The 19,412-nt window shown below is 40.7% G+C and overlaps 1 pseudogene; it reads right to left on the reverse strand.

The window, feature by feature from the left end:
- Positions 1-2,593: 2,593 nt before the first annotated feature.
- On the reverse strand, positions 2,594-3,948 carry LOC694736 (histone-binding protein RBBP4 pseudogene; annotated as a pseudogene).
- Positions 3,949-19,412: the final 15,464 nt, after the last annotated feature.

Here is a 19,412-nt window from a genome sequence, read left to right on the forward strand (position 1 = left end):
ATATTAAACATATTTTATTCCGGATATTGAGTTTGTTTTTGTTTAAAATACATGGTGAACCTCAGATAGTTTGGAACAACGAGCACAAACTAGTCATAATGTTGAGCACAAGGTACCTAAGTCTTTGTCCTCCTCAACAAGATAAATCAGTTGAATCTTCTTTTCCCTGAGTAGCTCTTAAGAATGAATAAACTATTGAGAGATAAACCCACATGTCTGATATTCAGAAGCTGAGAAGGTAAGCTTTTTAGAAGATTGAAGGCTGAATTTATTGCAATTAACATGCTATATACATGTGTCCAGAAACCCAGCTCTGCTCCTCTATACCCCTCCCTTTCCCTCGTGAACAGGATCCTTGGCACCTACTGCTGCTGAGTCTCAGTCAAGGAGGTACTTTCAAGCCTGCATCCTTCGCCAGCCTCATTCATTCCAGTGGAAACTGCCTTGAATGCAGAGTGTCTGGCCATGGGCCAGGGAGTGAAGGCAGGCAGTTTCTGCCACTATTTACCAAATAAGTCTCTATTTCTTTTTTATTTTTTAAGTGCCTAGAATTGAATGCTCAGTTCTATTACTACATCTGAGTGGGTAAGGAAGAAGCTACAAAACTCTGGCTAGATCAGCGGAGGTACTCCTAACAATAATTAACTTAATGAAAGTGGAATGGGTATAAATGCATATTTCTTTCTCTAAGGTACTTTTGTTATAACATAAATGCATTTTTTTTTTTTTTTTGAGACTGAGTCTAGCTCTGTCGCTAGGCTGGAGTGCAGTGGCGTGTGTCACCATGCCCAGCTAATTTTAAATGCATATTTTAAATCAGCTTTTCCTGTTAGCTGTTATTGGTTTCAAATCTTTCTCATTGCATTCAAGTTATCATCTGACATTTTCCTGTAAATCTCTGCTCAATACACATTTTATCATGGATCTGTTCCAGAGAAACTATCAGGTACCTGAATAATCGTATGTTCTATATCTTTGGTCCTGGTATGTTAACAATTGGTTTTCTTAATTTCCACTATGTACCCTTCAAGACTGAAAACTGTGGTTTCCTCTTTCTTTGGTGATTCTGAAGCATTTCTTTGTTTGGTAGGGTCCTCCACTCTTCTCATACCCAAAGGAAAGAACAACTATTGAATGGGTTGCTTACGACCATTCTTTTTCACAACCAAACTATCTCCGAATCCTACTGATTCTGCTTCAGCATGATTTCCCCTTCTCCTCCTTCATTGCCACCACCCCCGTACTCTGTGTGTATTTCCCTGATGCTTCCTACCTCTCCTTGCTAATTCCAACATAATTGTTCTGATCCATTACCACCCTGCTGGCACTATCATTCCAAAACACAGGCATGATTTTGCTTTTCTGCATTTAAAAGCCTTTGATTTTTTTCATTTCTTCAAAATTAAATTGAGTAGAGTACTTTGCACACTGGGCAAAACTATTCTTAACTTTCCTCTATCTGTGGACCTTCATCTCTTGCCACTTCTCCCCATGTGTCCTTCTCTCTCATCACCTGAAGTTACTCCCAGTTTCCTAAAACATACTGCTTTTGTTCATGTTGTTCATGCTTCCTGATGCCCTGTGACCATTTACAGAAACCCCACATCTATATATGGAGTTACTCTACATTCTACAAGACCCTCTGTAACAGGATGTTTTCCCCGGAGGCATTCACAGATGTGCCCTGCACTGTCTTTATTCTGTGTTAGCATCTTTCTATGAATCCCTTTATTTTATGTAGAAAAGCAATTTATTCCATTTTAATCACTTACACAGTTAGTCATGGAGAGTAACAGGCCTGCTGGTGAAACAGGTCACCCAAAATGGAGATGGCATCAAACTAGTGGTCAAGGGCTAACTCCTAAAAAAGGCAACTCTTATCAAGGATTAATTTAATTTTTAAAACAAATATAAGTTATTGATTCACTCTTCCCAACTTGACAGTCTGCCTGTGGTGTAACTGTCAGGTAAAAACTTACATCTTTACAACTTGGTGGTCCCAAGTTAAAAAACAGCAACAACAACAACAAAAAACACACCATTTCACACACAGGAAAGAAACAACATGAAAACAGCTCAAGAAATACACTAATGAGCAAAAATATATGAATATATGGGGAAAGAGGAGCATGAAGTTTTGACTTAACTGAGGAAACCAGAGGAAACTGGTCTACGTGTGATAATGTGCATCCTGGAAAGTCAGGTGTCAAGATTTTCGAGTAGGAATCTATATGACTTGAATCTCCCCTATTTCCTGAATAAAAGTGACATCTTTCAGTATTTATACTTCATGGCTCAGACACCTACCTCATTTGGCTCTCTTCCTTACTCACTCTAGCCTTTACTTAAATGAGTCTGAAAAACTTGGGGATATACAGCATAGGAAGAAAAATAATCACACATAATATTCCCAATTCTGTAGCTACTTTAGACCTGGGTTACTAGAAAATTCCTGAAGAAAATTTCAACGTAAGTCTGTGGCTTTGCTGAATCAAGCCCTCCCATTAATATTTAGAAAACACGCACTGTTTTGGCTAATAGCATTATTGGTGGTACCTATTATATAGAGGCATAGCTGGATAGCTGAACAAAGTCTGTCTCAAAACCAGTGTTAAATCACTCTCAGGGTTGAGAAGAAAAAAGGGGAGTCTAAAATCACAAGAAGTAAAGACATATCTAGGACCCTTGTCCTTCTGGATCCACGCTTCCTTCAGGGTCTTCATCATTATAAATGGTCTATGCCATTTGCCACACTTGCATGATATTGTCTTCTGATACAGAACAAATCACCCAAGGTTCATTGGGATTCCAGGAGAAATCAGATATCTTGGCAATGTGACCACCATGAATAAACAACAACTCTGGTCGCCTGTCTTCTGCATCTTCTGGGGATTGTTCCTCTCCAATTTTACTTAAATCCCATTCAGTCTGTGATCACTACCACTGGAAGCCAAAATAGTCTCATTGTGAGGTGACCACTGAACCTGGAATATTTCATCCTTATGTGACTCAAAGGAATGCAACTTAAGTATCAGATTTCTCAGATCCCACAAGGCAACAGTCTTGTCAGCTGATCCTGTGGCAAGAATGAACTCACTATAAGGATTGAAAGAAAGGCAGTTCACTTCAGCAGTGTGAGCGTCAACTGAGTGACTTGGTTTGGAAGTAGTGTTTGAACAATTATCCCAAATCATAAGTTTCTGATCATCAGCAACTGACCCAAACAGAGACTCATGGAGCAGATGCCAGGAAACATCTTCTACTACTGCCATATGCCCTGTAAAGACGGTCTTCGCATCCACCACTTTTCCCTCCTTTGGAACGGCACTGATGTCCCACAGGCAGATGGGGTGGTCATCTGAAGCACTAAGTGCGTGCCCACTGAGATTTGGGTTCCAAGAAAGCCCATAGCCTTCCTTTTGATGTCCACGGAGACACAAGTCTGGGTTGCACTCTCCAGAAGGATCTGGTTTAGAAGGATGTTTTGTATAGTCGAAGACAAGAACATCACTGGAGGAGTTTTTGTTGCGATGATACAAGGGTTCTGGGGCATATAACGGGCCCTGTTTACTTCTCCTTCATGGTTGATCTTGATTTCTATTTCAATTTTTCCACTAACTGAACCAAAACCTCCAAATTCTCCTTTCTCACTGTCGTAGTGTGACGCATCAAACTGAGCATCATCATTAGGGAGTTGCGCACTGCTATAACAAGATGGTTTTGTTCATCCCATGTGTGTGTCCCCAGGACAAGTGGATGAATGCTGAAATCCTTCCCTTCTGGTCTGGTTACATCTGGAAGCCACTGGGCAGTTAGGCTGGGCCACTCCAGAGCATGGGTCATCACCAAATCATAAAGAAAAGGGGTGTTCTTTTTCCATATTTTGTATTCCTCGTTGATCACTAGTTCTTCCACTGCGTCATCGAACGCTGCTTCCTTGTACGCCATGGCAGGCAGACGAGCCGGGGGAATCCTGGGGTTGAGCATTGCAGGAGGGGCGGGGAGGCAGCAGGACTGCTCTGTGCGCACGGCCTCTATTCCTTTCTATTAATCTTAAATGTAATGTGTTCTAAACATGAACATGTGTTAGTGCAACGTAAACTGATTCGTTTAATCAAATTCCAGATTCCTTTAACTAGGTGAACAGGAATGATAATGGGCCAAGGGATTTCCAAAGAACACTTTATGGACAAATATTTATTTGGCCAGACTGTTATTTTATTATGAATTTACCATATGCCAAGCATTGTGGGGAGCAGGTAAGGAATAAAGGAGTTGAACAAGACAGTTTCCTCATGAAATTTACATTCTGAAGAGAAGGGTGGTGGGGCAGGAAGAAATTTTAAAATAACCATCCGATATTAGCGAGAGATAGAAAATGAAAAGATAAAACAGTGTAACAGGAAGAGTGACAGAGCATTCAGGAAAGGCCTCTGGAGTGGTAACATATGAGCACAGAGCTAAACCAAGTGAGAGTCTCACCAGGCATGTGAAGTCTCAGGAAAGTTTAAGTGCAAAGGCCCTGTGGCAGGAATGAGTGCACTGTGTTCATGGACCAGTTAGCAGGCCTGTCCAGCTGGAGCAAAGTAAGTGAGAGGAGAGTGGTGGAAGAGAAGGCTAGAGGTGAAGGATAGAGGGTACATCTGGAAGGCCCAGGTACAGGGTGACGGTTGAATTGAATGCGCTGGGGTTGTTCCCCACCTGTCTTCATGAAGCAGAGCCTTGGAGTCATAAAGACCATGATCCCAAATTGGGTAGAGAGGACTGGAGCTATTAGTGACTTCATTCTGTCTGCTTCAGACCTGTGACTTTCTAGGCCTTCCCAAAGACAAGATCTAGAACATCCATAACAACTCCTAAGAAGAAAACTCACCAGTGTTTTGTCTGTTTTTTGCCTCAGAGGTCCACAAACCCACCAAGTTCCAGACATTACGAGTATCTACCATTGGAATGAGGGGTAGGGGAAGACAAAGAAGGCTGTACTGAGCTTCCCATGTGACCACAGCTTGTCAATGCCTAAGCTTCTGCTTTTGGAGCCTACAATTACGTTTGCAAATGTTATAATGCAGGAATCACCTAGGAACTTTGTTTAAACTGTAGATTTCCATGTTCCCCAACAGTCACAAATATGCAACATTCACAAATACAGAATCCACAAATAATAAGTATCACCTGTACATAAATGGTGAAGGAAGGGACCAATTTCCATTCTTACCATTTGTTGCTGCAAAGAGAGCCCCCTCAAAGGTGCTGTGACTCTATAGAAAAGTTGCCAATGGCAGCTGTTTACTTAGTAATAATAGAATTTACTTCCTACATATTTAACGTTGTTATTATTCTATTCTATTACTCTCCTACATAAGTCAAACACTCTTGGAATAAAATTGTCTTCTGAAAGTGGCCTCATTCAAGACTTTTCACCCATAGTTATTCAAGTACTTACTTTCTATTTCTTCCCCAAGTTACATGAAACTCAATCTTTTCAGATCAAAGCGGCTCACAGAGGTGTTTAGAGGGCTCCTCTAACGGGACCCAGTGCTGAGGTTAAATGAAAATGGGCCATGACAGAAGTTTCCCTGACATGCAAGGCTCTATTTTGTTACAGTTGCCTTCCTCTTGTCATCTGCATCTGCTGAGTGGCCAACCCCAGTGACAGACAAGAAGTAAATGTGAGATTTCACAGATTTGCTCTTGAACAACTGATCTTGCATAACAAGACTGCAGCAAGCTGTCAGATCCTTATGTCCCTAGTCTCTGGACCTTTGCACCTTCTCCTGTGCTGCATCCCTGCTGACCTATTATCCTAAAAGAATAAAATGCTAACTTGCTGTCTGACTTGGTATTTTCCACGAGATCCCACAATTTGTAAGACAGGAACTCGGTGTCTCAAATTCATTTCGTTTCCTAACTTGTTAAATGGGGACTGGTGAGTCAAATGGGAAATACTGCAGGCTTTTAGGCTTACGGTGTTAGAAATACCAATAACACCCATCCACAAGTACCACAATGCACACAAAATGACAAAAGGATAAAGAAAGAAATGACGGCAGAATCTTCATCATGAAAACAGTGGCTATCCTTGTTTCCCATGTGAGCTCCAGCAATTTAAAAATCTAAAATATATGAAGCAGTTAACCCATGACCAGTAAGAACTCATGTGTTTATCCAATGAGAAAATGTCCTTTGGGCATTTTTCTGCAGCTTTGCTTATTTGTCTTTGTTTACATATAACAATGAAGCCGTCTTGGAATTCATCCCAGTCCATGACAGAATTTCATGAAATGTTTAGGCAATGATTTGTTTTCAAAAGCAGTCTAGTTATCCAAGAATAATAAAGAAATTAACAGTCATAATTTCAAGTGTTGATCTTTCCATAAACCTAATATTTTAAATGTTCACTGTTTTAGCAATTCCTTTTTTCTTTACCAGAACATTTCCCTGTTTCTCATATCAGACAAAGTTCATTTGCCAGAATAAAACAATGAGGACACCTTTATTTACAAGATGTTTTATAAAAACAGAAAAAATAAAATAAGACATTAGTAGTTCAGCTTATCTGACTATAGTTTTTGGCCCCTGCCTACAGACATAAGCATCTAAGAAAGCAAATGGGGGGAGGCTCAGATCTGTGCACCTGCCCAGTGTCCTCTGTATCTCATTTGTTTGCAGAGGCCATATTTTAGACACACCATATCTGAAAAACAATTGGAATTTGCCTAATTAGGTGCATCTTTCTGGCAGCAAAGACAGAGAGAAGATAAAGCACATTCAGAGGAAAATGCTATAAGTTGGAAAAAAAAAAAAAAAAAGGCAGGGGGGGTCCTCTGCCATGGCTAGTAGCAAGACACATTAAATGTGAATCTGAATGTCTTTCCAACACCCCGTCCTAGTGCAGATGCAAATACTAACATAATCCAGCAGATGGCGCAAGGCTAACTCCAAAGCCTTTTGGAAAGCCAAAACGCATTTGTTCTGAAGGGCCCCAAATATCAGACTGGAGAACTAAGAACTGCTATACAGTATACCTTGGAGCTCTTTAATTCTATAATTTTTTTTTTCAGTTCAACACAGTCTTAGAATTACCTATCACATGCCTTTTGCTCTCTTTTTTCTGCACACTACAGTAAATCTGGGTGGTGCTTGTCAGAGCAGACAGTCAAACAAAAGTCACTAAATACACACGCACTTATTCTATTCTGTTTAATCTGCTGGATCTACTTGTCTTTCAATACATAATTAATGTACCCAGATCTATTATTTTTTCAAGTGATTTATTCATAATCACATAATTAAAAGTAAATGGAACTGACAAGTGTGGAAGGCTTTAAAATAGGAAGGAGGAATCCAGTGGTCTTTAATGATGTCAAAAGCTCTCTTTCTTATTCATCAATAACTACTACTTTTGCCTCAAAATTTCCTGTTTTTGCAAACAGTGCAAATCTAATTGTCTTGTACAAAATTCAGAAGGAAAATTTTTCTCAATTACCTAAGTTGTAAAACTACTCAAAAGAACACTGAGTTTTTAATAGCAATATTATTTAGAGAAACAGAAGACCTTCCAAGAATGAAAACAGGATGAGTGGCATAAATGGACAGTCATGAAATTCTATGGTGTTTTTATTTTCCCTCCAGGATCACCATCCCCACCATTATGTTTTGATTTTACAACAATGTATAGCTCCTCTTAGGAAATGCTTAGGATGATTTCTACATAGTTGATTCTTCCCAGCCTAATAAATAAGCTAAAGTGACCATGTGTTTTTCAGTCATAAATATCAGCATGTGTGTTTCCTGCTGACTATAGCTTGTACCCACTCACTTCCTTGCAATTAACATGCTATACTGTAATTTGTGGATCATATCTTTACTTCTCCAACTAGATTGTAAAGTTCATAAGAATATGTACTTTTATCTTTATACCCCCAGTGTCTAGGAGGACCTAGCACATAGAAAATACTACACAATGCCAGTGAAGTAGTCAATTTAATAAAATGTTCATTCAATGAAAAAGTTCACTTTAACCAGTTATGTATAGGCTTCTTGAACAGATTTTTTTTTTTTTTTTTGCAAGTAATATCAAACAGTGGTGACATCTCTGGTGGTCTCTCAGCTCAAACTCCTTCCAAGAACTGGAGATACTGTTCTTTCTAAACAATTTGGCTCCCCTTCACCTGCAAGAACATCAGCTGTGCAAGAACAACAGCTATACATGGGAAAGAATATTAATAAGAACTTCTACTTCCTGAGAATTAAATGTGGTTGAATGACCATGAGTTCATTCAAAATAGTATTGTCAGTAGCTTCAGACAAAAATTGTCAGAAAAGGCAGTCAAGAGTAGAGAGTTGGCTGCTAGAGCTCCAACCATTCAAAAAAAAATTTAAAATTTTAAAATAAAATGAAAAAATTTCAAAGTAGTTAGTACGCTCCTCTTGATTGATGACTGTCAACAAAGATTTTTTTCCTACCGTTTACAGGTGTTTTCTCCTAATTCCATACAACCATTCTTACTCAATTTACTTCTCCCCCTTCTTGACAAATTTTGCAGTTGCTGAAAACCATACTGAATGTAAAAAGAGGAAAGGAAACACCTACTCAGTGGGGATACGATCACATGAAAGGATGTTCCTCAGTCATGTGGGCCACCTACCTATCTTGAGGCAGTCTGTATTCAAAAACAAATCCTGAAAGATAATTATAGTCCCTTTCGCTTTTTATTTTTGAGTGTTTAAAATTCACATACGTAAAAGATGCTGGTAATATGTTTTCATCTTGTACAATAGTATCTAATTTTCACCTCTACAACCACCCCTCAGTTACATTTTCCAGAGTGATTGTTCCAACTTTTTATTCCTTTCCAGAAATGTTGTAGGTATATATAATAACATACACATACATGCGCGTGCGTGCGCGCGCGTATGTGTGGTGTGTAATTTTTTTTTTCTTCTTTAGAGACAGGGTCTTACTATGTTGCCAAGGCTGGATTCGAATGCCTGGGCTCAAGGGATCCTCTTGTCTCTGCCCCCCAAGTAGCTGGGACTGTAAGTGCTCACTACTGGGCTTCACACACATATGTATTTTTAAAAATGGAATTGCACACCACAAACTGTTCTAGGGCTTACTTTTTTCAATACACACTACTTGTTTTAGTGCTGAGTAATATTTCATCATGAAGTTGCACTGTAATTTATGTAACCATTTCTTTTACTGACCAATGTTTAGTTTGTTTTCAATTTCTCATTTCTAAAGGACACTTCTGTGATCATCCTTCTATCTGCCTTTGCAAGTTTATACAAGCATATCAGTAGGAGAGTTTTCCTAGTAGTGAAATTGCATGATCAAAGGGAATTCACATTTTAAATTCTACTACGTATTTCTAAACTGCCTCCTAAAACAATGCACCAAATACACTCTTGGTGTATACACCAAGAGTATACAAACTCTCTCCCTAGGTATATTTTATTATTCGCTCACAATTACTAAAAATATAAATAATCATAGATAATTTATAAAAATATAGGAATAGCAGGAAACACAGAAGATAAAGCTTATTCTTCACATATTATATATTACTATAATTTGTGTTATTTTCATTATTTTTGTAACAAAAATCCAAAGCATACTATAACAAAACACGGAAGGATATATAATATCCATATAATCAATGTATGTGTAAACTCCAGTTTGTTCTGTCTGTGAGTCCCCTGCTTGCTGAGACAAAGGAGGTAGGCTGTTGGCTTTAACCAGAAAAAAATAAAACTCTATTACCCACAATTCCTTACAACTTCCCTGCTTGTTGATGCACCAGTGACAATACAATAAATCTGCTTGTTCATGAGAGGCTGACATAGTCCAGTTTAGAAAGGTAGCACACGGGGGCCTGTGTCATCATACATCACCTGCAGGTGCTGCTGACCGTGCTCTGCAGAGTGACAGTGCTCTGCTTTTCCTCTTTTATTGTCACCGACTCCTCTAGGCATCACTGTCTCATTGAATGTAGCTGATTCCTGGCCATATTTTTCCCCTTCCTGCCACCTTCCATTACTTGTACTCAGATAAATCTCCTTGCTTTGGCAGAGGGGTTGAATATACAACCTTTCTCCCAGCAGTGATCAATACCTACACAGAGATAAGCCAGCCAACAAAGGGTGGGCAAGAGCAAAAGGACTGGCTCTTTCCATAATTATGTGTCACATGTGAGGGGTTTCTAACCTCCACAGTGTAATCCGTAATAATACTCCACATTTTAGGAGGATAGGATCACAAGCTGGACACTATTGTGATAGTGTTATAAACACATGCCAGAGAGGCTTTACAGTACAGGCTAAGGGCCCTGAGCCACCGGGCCCAGTGAGGTGCGCTTCTGGCTCTGTCATGATTTATTTGTAACCCAAATCTTCTAGGCCTTACTTTTATGTGGAAAGAAATGAGATTCACAGTTATCTATGTGAACACCAATTTCAATGGCATTGATTCCATCTACTTATGCAATACCCTGTAAAGTCTGATTCAATTATTTTGGGGAGTCTGCAGGGAGTCACCCTAATGTGCTCCTATACCCAGTTGTCAGATCACTCCAGAGTTACAATGCAGCACCTGCCATGTTCTCTTCGGTCTGCTCCTTTGTAACTGCTACCCGCAAAGGCACTTGAAGGTGATGTCCTCCTGGCCATGTTTTCTGTGAGGACTTGAAGCTCTCTTTCCAGGATCAATTTCCTGATTTTTTCCTGCCTTTAAGGAGCTAGTGTGGCCTGTGTTCCTTGAGGAAGCAGAAGCATGCTCCTCTCCCTGCAGCACCCAGGTACAAAAGCAACTTGGTCCATGCCCCTCGTCCCACATTCCCTCCCAGAAACAGCTCCATCAGTCTCTGCCTCTAGTCCCTCTTTACAGAACTCAACGTAAGTTCCCCCAGAAGCAGCAAACCTGGCTTGGACCTCTCCTCCCCTGTTCCTGGCTTTCCTGAAGTTTACTTCCACTCAGACCCATCAACTCTTGCAAACAGAGGCTGAGGAGGCTCCAACCCTACTGGCTCCTCCTACAGTCCACCTCCTAAGTTGCTTCTATATCACTCATTTAATGTCTAATGCAATTCTATGGTGCCAAAAAGAAGTTACACGCATAGCTGCATTCTGTAAAACATGTGAAAGACAGGCTTATGCAGTAAGTCTTTACTAAACAGTAACAACCTTCTGGAGTTGCCTTCTAGACAGAGTGGTTTTTAATCGCAGTTTTGTGTATCCTAAAATTCACAAATTTGAACACAGTTGAGCATGCTGTGTTCCTAACAGGAATCTTCCCTGTAAATTCAGCAATGAAGACAATATCTAGCCTGAGGTACAAGAGCTTCACCATCTGTCCCTCCCTCTTTTTCCAGCTCTGGCTCCACCTCTTCCTACTCACTGGCCAGTCACAATGAATGACTTTCAGTTCCCCGAATATGTTTTTGTTTTTCATGCTTATAAACCTTATAACCCTGCCTTTATGTAACTCAGCCTAGAAGACATTTCTCCCTATCTAACCGCAGTTCAAAACCCAGGCAAGCATCGCTACAACAATGCAGACTTTCCTCTCTCCCTTGCTACCCTGAAAGAATTGGTCACTTCCTCCACTGACCCAGCCCCACACCCCACAGGTACTTCTACTACATCACCACCACAGTTTATTTTACAAAACTTGCTAAACTTAAAGGTGGGGTTATTTCATCAGTGCCTACCTCAAACCTCAAAACATGGTTGTATTAGTCTGTTTTCACTCTGCTGATAAAGACATACCCAACACTGGGTAATTTATAAGAAAAAGAGGTTTAACGGACTCACAGTTCCACATGACTGGGGAGGCCTCACAATCATGGCAGAAGGTGACAGGCACGTCTTACACGGTGGCAGGTAAGAAAGAGAATGAGAACCAAGCAAAAGGGATTTCCCCTTATAAAACTATCAGTTCTTGTGAGACTTATTCACTACTACAGGAACAGTATGGGGGAAACTGCCCTCTTGATTCAGTTACCTCCCACTGGCTCCCTCCCACAACATGTGGGAATTATGGAAGCTACAATTCAAGATGAGATTTGGGTGGGGACACAGCCAAACTGTATCAATGGTATTCAGTAAAAGTTTATTTGATGAATCAATCTCTTAAAAATAAAATCAAAGGTATCAGCACATCTTTGCAGGGATATGTAGATAATAGTAATCTATTCATTCTTTTTTCAAAATGGTTAATATAACTATATCAAGCCTTAGATAACTTTTTTGTTTGTAGAAAATTCCTCAATAGAGAAATAAGCTGAATGCTGCAATAAATCGAGAAAAAATGAGGCGAAAAAATTCAGACAAATCTATAACACGGGCTCCAGTGCCCACATTACATGCCCTTGGCCCACCTCTGATTGCAGCTAGAGTGGAGAGATGCTGGGTGAGTGTTTCCATATTCTTGCTCAAGATGTTCTCTGATACCCCATAAGCTCCAGGCCTGTATAAGCACAGCTCAAAGCAGAGAGAAGTTAATGTCTTCCTTCCCAAGGGAGGCAGTGAAATACCTCAGACTCCTGTCTTTCAGGTGGGCAATTCCAGGGGCATTCTGGATCTTTCTCAGAGATCCTGACAGAATTGAACCCCACTGCTTACAATGGCAACTTTAATAACACATCTATCTCTCCATTAACATTTCCTTTTTCCTGTTTGTTTTCCTGCTCCTTAACTTCTACTTCGTGGGATCACATTCCCAAAACTACTGGCTGCCAAGTCTTTATCTCAGGCTCTGCTAACCAGGAAAACTACACTGAGCCATGGAGCTTAGTTTAATTTAGTCATCCTCCTGGATGACTGGTCCATTCTTTCTGACACATTAGTGCATGAAACAATGTACCACACCAGACTGAAAGAGATCTTAGAGATATAACAATTAAATGCAATAAGGAACATTTTTGAGACAATTATAAAAATGTGAATATAGTCTGATATTTGATGAAATAAAGTAATACTGAATTGAAAAACAGACATTGTTAACTAAAGAATCAGATTACCCCCAACATTATATACATATATATATCCCAAAGACATAAAAAGTTATCTGGGAAGATGTATCCACTGTTCAGTCTTTAGGCATTTGCAATATAGTCTATTTATTCTGCTAGTTTTACTTTTCTGTGTTTTCTAATATTCTACCACACTCATATACTCCTTCTGTAATCAAAAATTATATTTTTAAAAAGCTAATGCTGTGCCTAACTTTCAACTTGTTATTTTGCTATTCCAGGGAAGTTTCCATACAATTCAGTGATGAATGAATCTGAGAAACACGGAAAAAGGTAAATGGACTAAGGACGCCCCCATAATGCACTGTGGCAGGATAAGAATATACAAGCCATGACCCGGCTCCTGTGCAGACAGGAGCCCATAAATATCAGAGTCCAATTCCATTTGAGTTATATTCACTCTTCCCTGTAAACTCATTCACATGCATTCATTAAAATAGTGAGAGGACAAAGACACATCCCTCAGCCCAGATGCTTGTTTTAACTGGTATTTCATAATTTATGATTGCAGGGATTAGGAGCCAGCCTTCCTGCTTACTAACTGCACCTGATGTGACTCGGCAGGAAACTTCCACCAAAACACACACATTCTCCATAAGCTGGTCATCCTCCTATACACTTTATCTTTCCCAACCAATCCTCCCAAAAGAAAATAAGTATTTGTAGATGAAAGGAGAACTGCCTTCTCATCCTTTACAGCTGCTGGTGTGCAAGCTGTTAAGCATAGAGTGTTTAATTAATGGATAGATACCATTAGAGAGACAGCTGGACCTGCATCCAGATGAGTTTGGATTCAAGGTGCCAGGAGATAAAGATCTGAAAGTGGGAAAGCTGAACTGCAATTGGGTTCATTTATAAAAGAGGCTGTTAAAGGTCAACTGTGTTTTCTTGTGCTAGAGATAAAGAGATGCTATTAAAAACAATTGGAAAGTAATTCATAAGGGAGCAGTAAGTCACTCATGTTAAATTAATTTGTCTTTCTGATAGCGTGGCACTCATGATGGGAAAGTAAATTTACCCAAAATCAAGGTCTTTCAAAAACAGCCATTGATCATGTCTTCCCCGCAAAGCCACTGAAATAAACTCCTTTGTGCTGGAACCACTGGTGCTGTGTGATCATAGCATCTCCATAGTTCATTGAAGCCCCTTCCCAGGCTGAGAATTAACCAATTATTCTGAAGGACAGCAAGTGCAGTGACATTTCTGTGGATATGCTGAGATGCCTGAGCCTGCTGATGTCTTTCTGTCGCCTCTGATGAACTAGTGACCAAGCACCAGAACAACCCATGATGCACAATTCCACTTTCCTGAATTTAGCAACGTATTAGAACATTCTAGCCCTCTGAGCTCCACTTACAACCCTCCCACCTCTCTGTCACTACAACACACCCCATGTTCAAACATATACTTACCATGATGAAAACTTTTTAATTTATCCAAAGAATGTATCTACAATTACGAATGGCAGTTTGTTTAACTCCACATAGTGACATCATACATTTTCTCTGTTCATCTCCTCTTCAAGGTAAAGCCTTTCATTGAAACACTATGAACTGTTCTCCTCTTCAGTTTCCTGATGCCAGCACATGGTACAACAAAGGGTGATTGCTTAGTGCTCAGAAATGCCAGCCTATTAAGACACATCTTCATCTTTCTCTGGGCAAGATGGAGATTGTGTCTATTTGCTGCCACGCATGGGGATGAGAGGGGGAAAATCCACTCCATCAGATTGTGATTCCTGTAGACTTAACCCTGGGTATTACCAGGTTCTCTCTCTCTCTCTCTTTGTTGCCAGAGGATAACTGCTTGTTGCTTCTTTTTCTTTCTTGAGATTGAAAACTAATTGGGGTCTTTCTTTATTTCTTAAAATCATGGGAATAATGAGCAATTCCCCGCAAAGTTCTATTTATGAAAATGTCTGCACTTCCAGGCATACACTAATTACAGCCCAGCATAGCGAGCTGCTCACCATTTTCCCAGCATCAGTCAGGAGTGTCAGCCAAAGAGAGACAAAGAGTTACAGGCAGTTAACATCTCCCATTCCATTGCTGATCATTTGCAGGTTTTAACAACAGCTTTGCAATTCAGATTCTGCACCAAAAAGGATTTCCAGGTCGGATATCACAGGGTTTCTTCTGAGCCTGTCACCTTTGAAAAACTAGAGACATGGACATGTTCAACATTAATTGCACTAGAATTGATGCACCTTGCTCATGTTCAGACTTCATAAACATGATTTTAACAGCATGTGCTTTAGGCTGCAGTCAGTGGAGAGAACTCTAGAAATGCAAGAGACAAGGTCATGAAAGCTCCCCTCCTTCGGTGGAAGCTAATGAGAAATAGCCCATCACAGAGGGGCCAAGAATATCAGCCACAACAACAGCTAACACTTACTGAGTGCCTGCTATATGTCATGGACTAGAGAACTTGTTTTACATACATTATCTCATTTAATTCCTTACACCACATTGGGAGATGGGAATTATTATTTTCATTCAAGCTTCCCTAAGATTAAATGCCCAGTACACAGAGGAGACGGGATGCACTCATGCTCCTTGCCCTATGTTAGGTGTCTGAGGTCATTTGTTGTGATCCAGAGTTTCCAATGACACTATGATTTTAGAAATAACTAAAATGTTCAAAGTGCACTTTTTTTTTTGTTTTGTCTGCCAAAACTTCCTCTGATCTTAATGTAGCATCAGAATTCACGTCTTCTGGGGAATGTTCCTTCCACCACATCCAACTAGCTGCAATGTTTTTCCAGACCCTCCACTCCTCTGTCCTCACTGAATTCGCCCAGGGATGAACACCTCCCCAAGCAAGGTCATGTCCTAGGACCTCTCCCACCTCCCTGGCAACAACAGTTTGTGAGTGGGCATGTCAAAGAGTAATCATCATCACCATCATAACTAAAATATATTAGTGTTTTTCATGTACCAGACATTGTATATTTAACAACTTTTATTCTCATAAAAATTCTATGCTGCTACCATCCCCATTTTACAGAGGTAGAGAATGAAATACAGATGGGTAGGCACCTCCCCCAAGGTCAGGTAGCTAAGAAGTACAAACCTGAGACTTAGTTCATATCAGTTAACTATTGCCTCAAAAATTCTAGGTTTACAACTCAGTGGCTAAAAACAACAATCATTTATTTTCCCTGGTCTGGGGGTAACATGAATGGCAGCTGGACTCAGCTGTGCAGCTCTGATGATCTTGGCTGAGCTCGCTCATGCAATTAGGTGAGTTGGGGGTCAGCATCTGCAGCCTGGACTATGCTGAGTGGCTCTGCTCCACAGGCCTCTTATCCCATCCTGGGACCTGAGAGCTGGCCTGGACATGTCCTTCTCATGAAAGAGACAAAGAACAAAAGCAAGGCAGAAGCAGACGAAGTCTTTGAGACCGGATACTCTGCTGTCTCCACTTCATCCAAACATGAAGTCAAGAGGTGGGAAATGTAGCCTGTCTTCTGGGGAGAACTTTCACAGTGAAAATCAAAGAATAAAGATTCAGGGAGAAATAAAGATTTGGGGCCAAAGCCACAATCTACCTCATATCCCCTCTAGTCCTACAGGAATTTATCATCTCAAGCTGGGGAATTTTTCAGTTCCTGTGGGTAGCAAACACGATGAGATGTGAAACTCTATGCCTGTCAGAGCATCCACATTCCCCCGTGTGAGGAGAAAGACAGTCTGCCTTGGTACTGGAGAGTGATACAGAGACAAAAAACAGGAAGTCTCAGCATGTCCACAATCCTGGGACCAGCTGTTCTCAAGCCTCAACTGTGTCCCTGCCCTCCCTGTCATTTGGTTGCTCAAGCCTGCTTCTGAGGTCTTTACCCCAAACGCTTTCAAGTTAGTTTGATTTTCTGTGACTTGTTACTCAAAAAGTCCTAAGCAACCCAACCCTCTGTAATGAATGAAATAAATAATAAACTTCACTAATTTATGTTACCATATGCAACACTCAACATGTATTTTGTGCATCTACTATTTGCAATGAATTACATTAGAAACTGGGGGTCACAAAGAATGGGTAAGATTGAACTCATTATCCCTGTCCTCAAAGAACTCATTTTCTAGAAGACATAACACATCCACAGCTTGTAACACTGCAAAATGGGCACAATTTGCTCTGAAAGGGAAGCACAGGAAAGGGTGGAATTAAACTCTGATTTGGGCAGAAACAGGAATGCCTCGCAGAGGAGTTGGTGTGGGCTGTTAGGTTCAAGAAGATAAGATGAATTTCTACAGTCAGAGAAGAGAAAAGTTGGGTGGCAGTGAGGTGCTTTGGGTTGGGGGAGGATGGTGAGGGCAATGGGCAAAGTCCCAGAGGTACACATCATTTGGTGATTGACGAGAAATATTAAAGAGGAAAGTTGGACAGAAGAACTGTCAGTGTGCCTCTAAGAACTACGCAAGGGAGCAGGGCCCTGTTTAGTTGGCAGAATTGTTCTGTCCTACTTAGCAGGCATTATGTCCCCAAAGCACCACGGATTGTCAAAAGTGCCCCCTTGAGATTGTCCTACTCCTTTTATCCCGACATTGCACTTGCGAAGCAACCTTTTCATCATAATTTGGTTTCCCACATAGGCTGTCCTCTAGGGAAGAGAATGAGCTACCCAGCCTACAGTAATACCCCAATCTTCTTGGCAGTTATTTCTTAGCATAAATTTTAAAATTGACAGCCTAGTTTATAAAACAAACTCTTGGGAATTCAGTGCATAGCCAGCACTCTTTATTTTACATGAATCCAACCTACGCTAAGCAAAGAGGTTTTCTGGAAAATGATCAGTTTGGCTTGCAAAGGAGGAATATCAGGAACCAGGGCTGCTTTGAGGCCTGCAGTCTAGGGAACCTAGCACTCCACATTCTGTTCTTGCCATTGTTTGGGGCTTTTCTATGTGTGGAAAGATGCTGGCCGCTCTGAGGTCATAGTTTATAGCTCACAAGGAAAATGGGGGAAAAAAGTGATTTTGCTCATTCCAGCAAAAGAAATCCTAAAGAATACTTCCTATTGTTCAGATTTGGATTATATGTTCATTTGTGAGAGATGCCAAAGGGATGAAATACAACGATTAGTCTAGTGTGGGTTCAGGTGGTCAGAGATGGGTACGACTCCTGTTACAAAGTTTGGGAGGATGGGGGCGCATCCTTCAACAGAGAAAATCAGCATCACCACCTTTGTTTATCTTGAACCAATTATGTTTAATGCCCAATGATCCCAAGGATAATGGGTGAAACTCAGTTCTCCACAAAGTAGAGAACTGCACATGGATCTGCCTCCCCCACTCCCCTCTTCTCCTAAGGATGGAGCAGTCCAACAACTTTTACTCTGGCACTGCATTTCTTTAAGTTATAATTTGTGACAATGCAAGTTGAACAAGCTTTCTGACAGGTCACAGATTAAGTCTGTATAGGTCAACACTGTGAGTGGGGTATTAAATTTACACCAGGGTGGAAAAATCTGGCTGAGCATCAAAGGATAACAAAAAATGGGTGTCTTTATCGATGTCGTTTTCTTGGGGATGCACTCATGTGCTCTGCAACATTGACAAAGAAGCTTTGGAATCAGCAATATTGTAGATGCTCAGGGGAAACAGTAGGAAGAGGAGTAGCGTGCTCAAAGCAGATGCAGTCTGATAGAATTTAGATATTTGCCCCCACCCAAATCTCATGTTGAAATGTAATCTCCCAAAGCTGGAGGTGGTCCTGGTGGGAGGTGTTTAGATCACAGGGGCAGATTCCTCATGAATGGCTTGGGCCATCCCCTCAGTGATAAGTGAGCTCACAGTCTGAGTTCACATGAGATCTGGTCGTTTAAAAGTGTGTGGCACCTCCCTGCCCACACTCTCTCGCTCCTGCTTTTGCCATGTGAAGTGCCTGCTCCTGCTTCACCTTCCTGCATGAGTTAAAGCTTCCTGAGGCCTTCCCAGAAGTAGATTCTGGCACTGTACAGCCTGCAGAACTGTGAGCCAATTAAACCACTTTTCTTATAAATTACCCAGTCTCAGGCATTTCTTTGTAGCAATTCGAGAACAGCCTAATACAGTCATTCTCCACATCTCAGCCTAGGGAGCCGGCCTTCCCTTACTGCTACCCACGAAGCTCAGCATTGCCTTCAGAACAGCACAGGAACCTGCAGTCCTCACAGCTGTGAAGGTCAATGGTTTTACAATGATGAATGATTTCTTTCAGCCTAAATTAAACTAAGGACTACTTATGCAGGTCAAAAGCAGCCTATTAATAAAGTTGTTAAATTAAGAGGAGTTAAAAGCATGGCTAATAACACAAACTTTTAAAAGTGAGGCTTGAAACATAATCAAAAATGCAATGGACATCAGAACACCAAATTCCCATTGCTCATCTGTGTCACTCT

This window comes from Macaca mulatta, chromosome 3 (assembly GCF_049350105.2).
Source record: "Macaca mulatta isolate MMU2019108-1 chromosome 3, T2T-MMU8v2.0, whole genome shotgun sequence".
Taxonomy (NCBI): Eukaryota; Metazoa; Chordata; class Mammalia; order Primates; family Cercopithecidae; genus Macaca; species Macaca mulatta.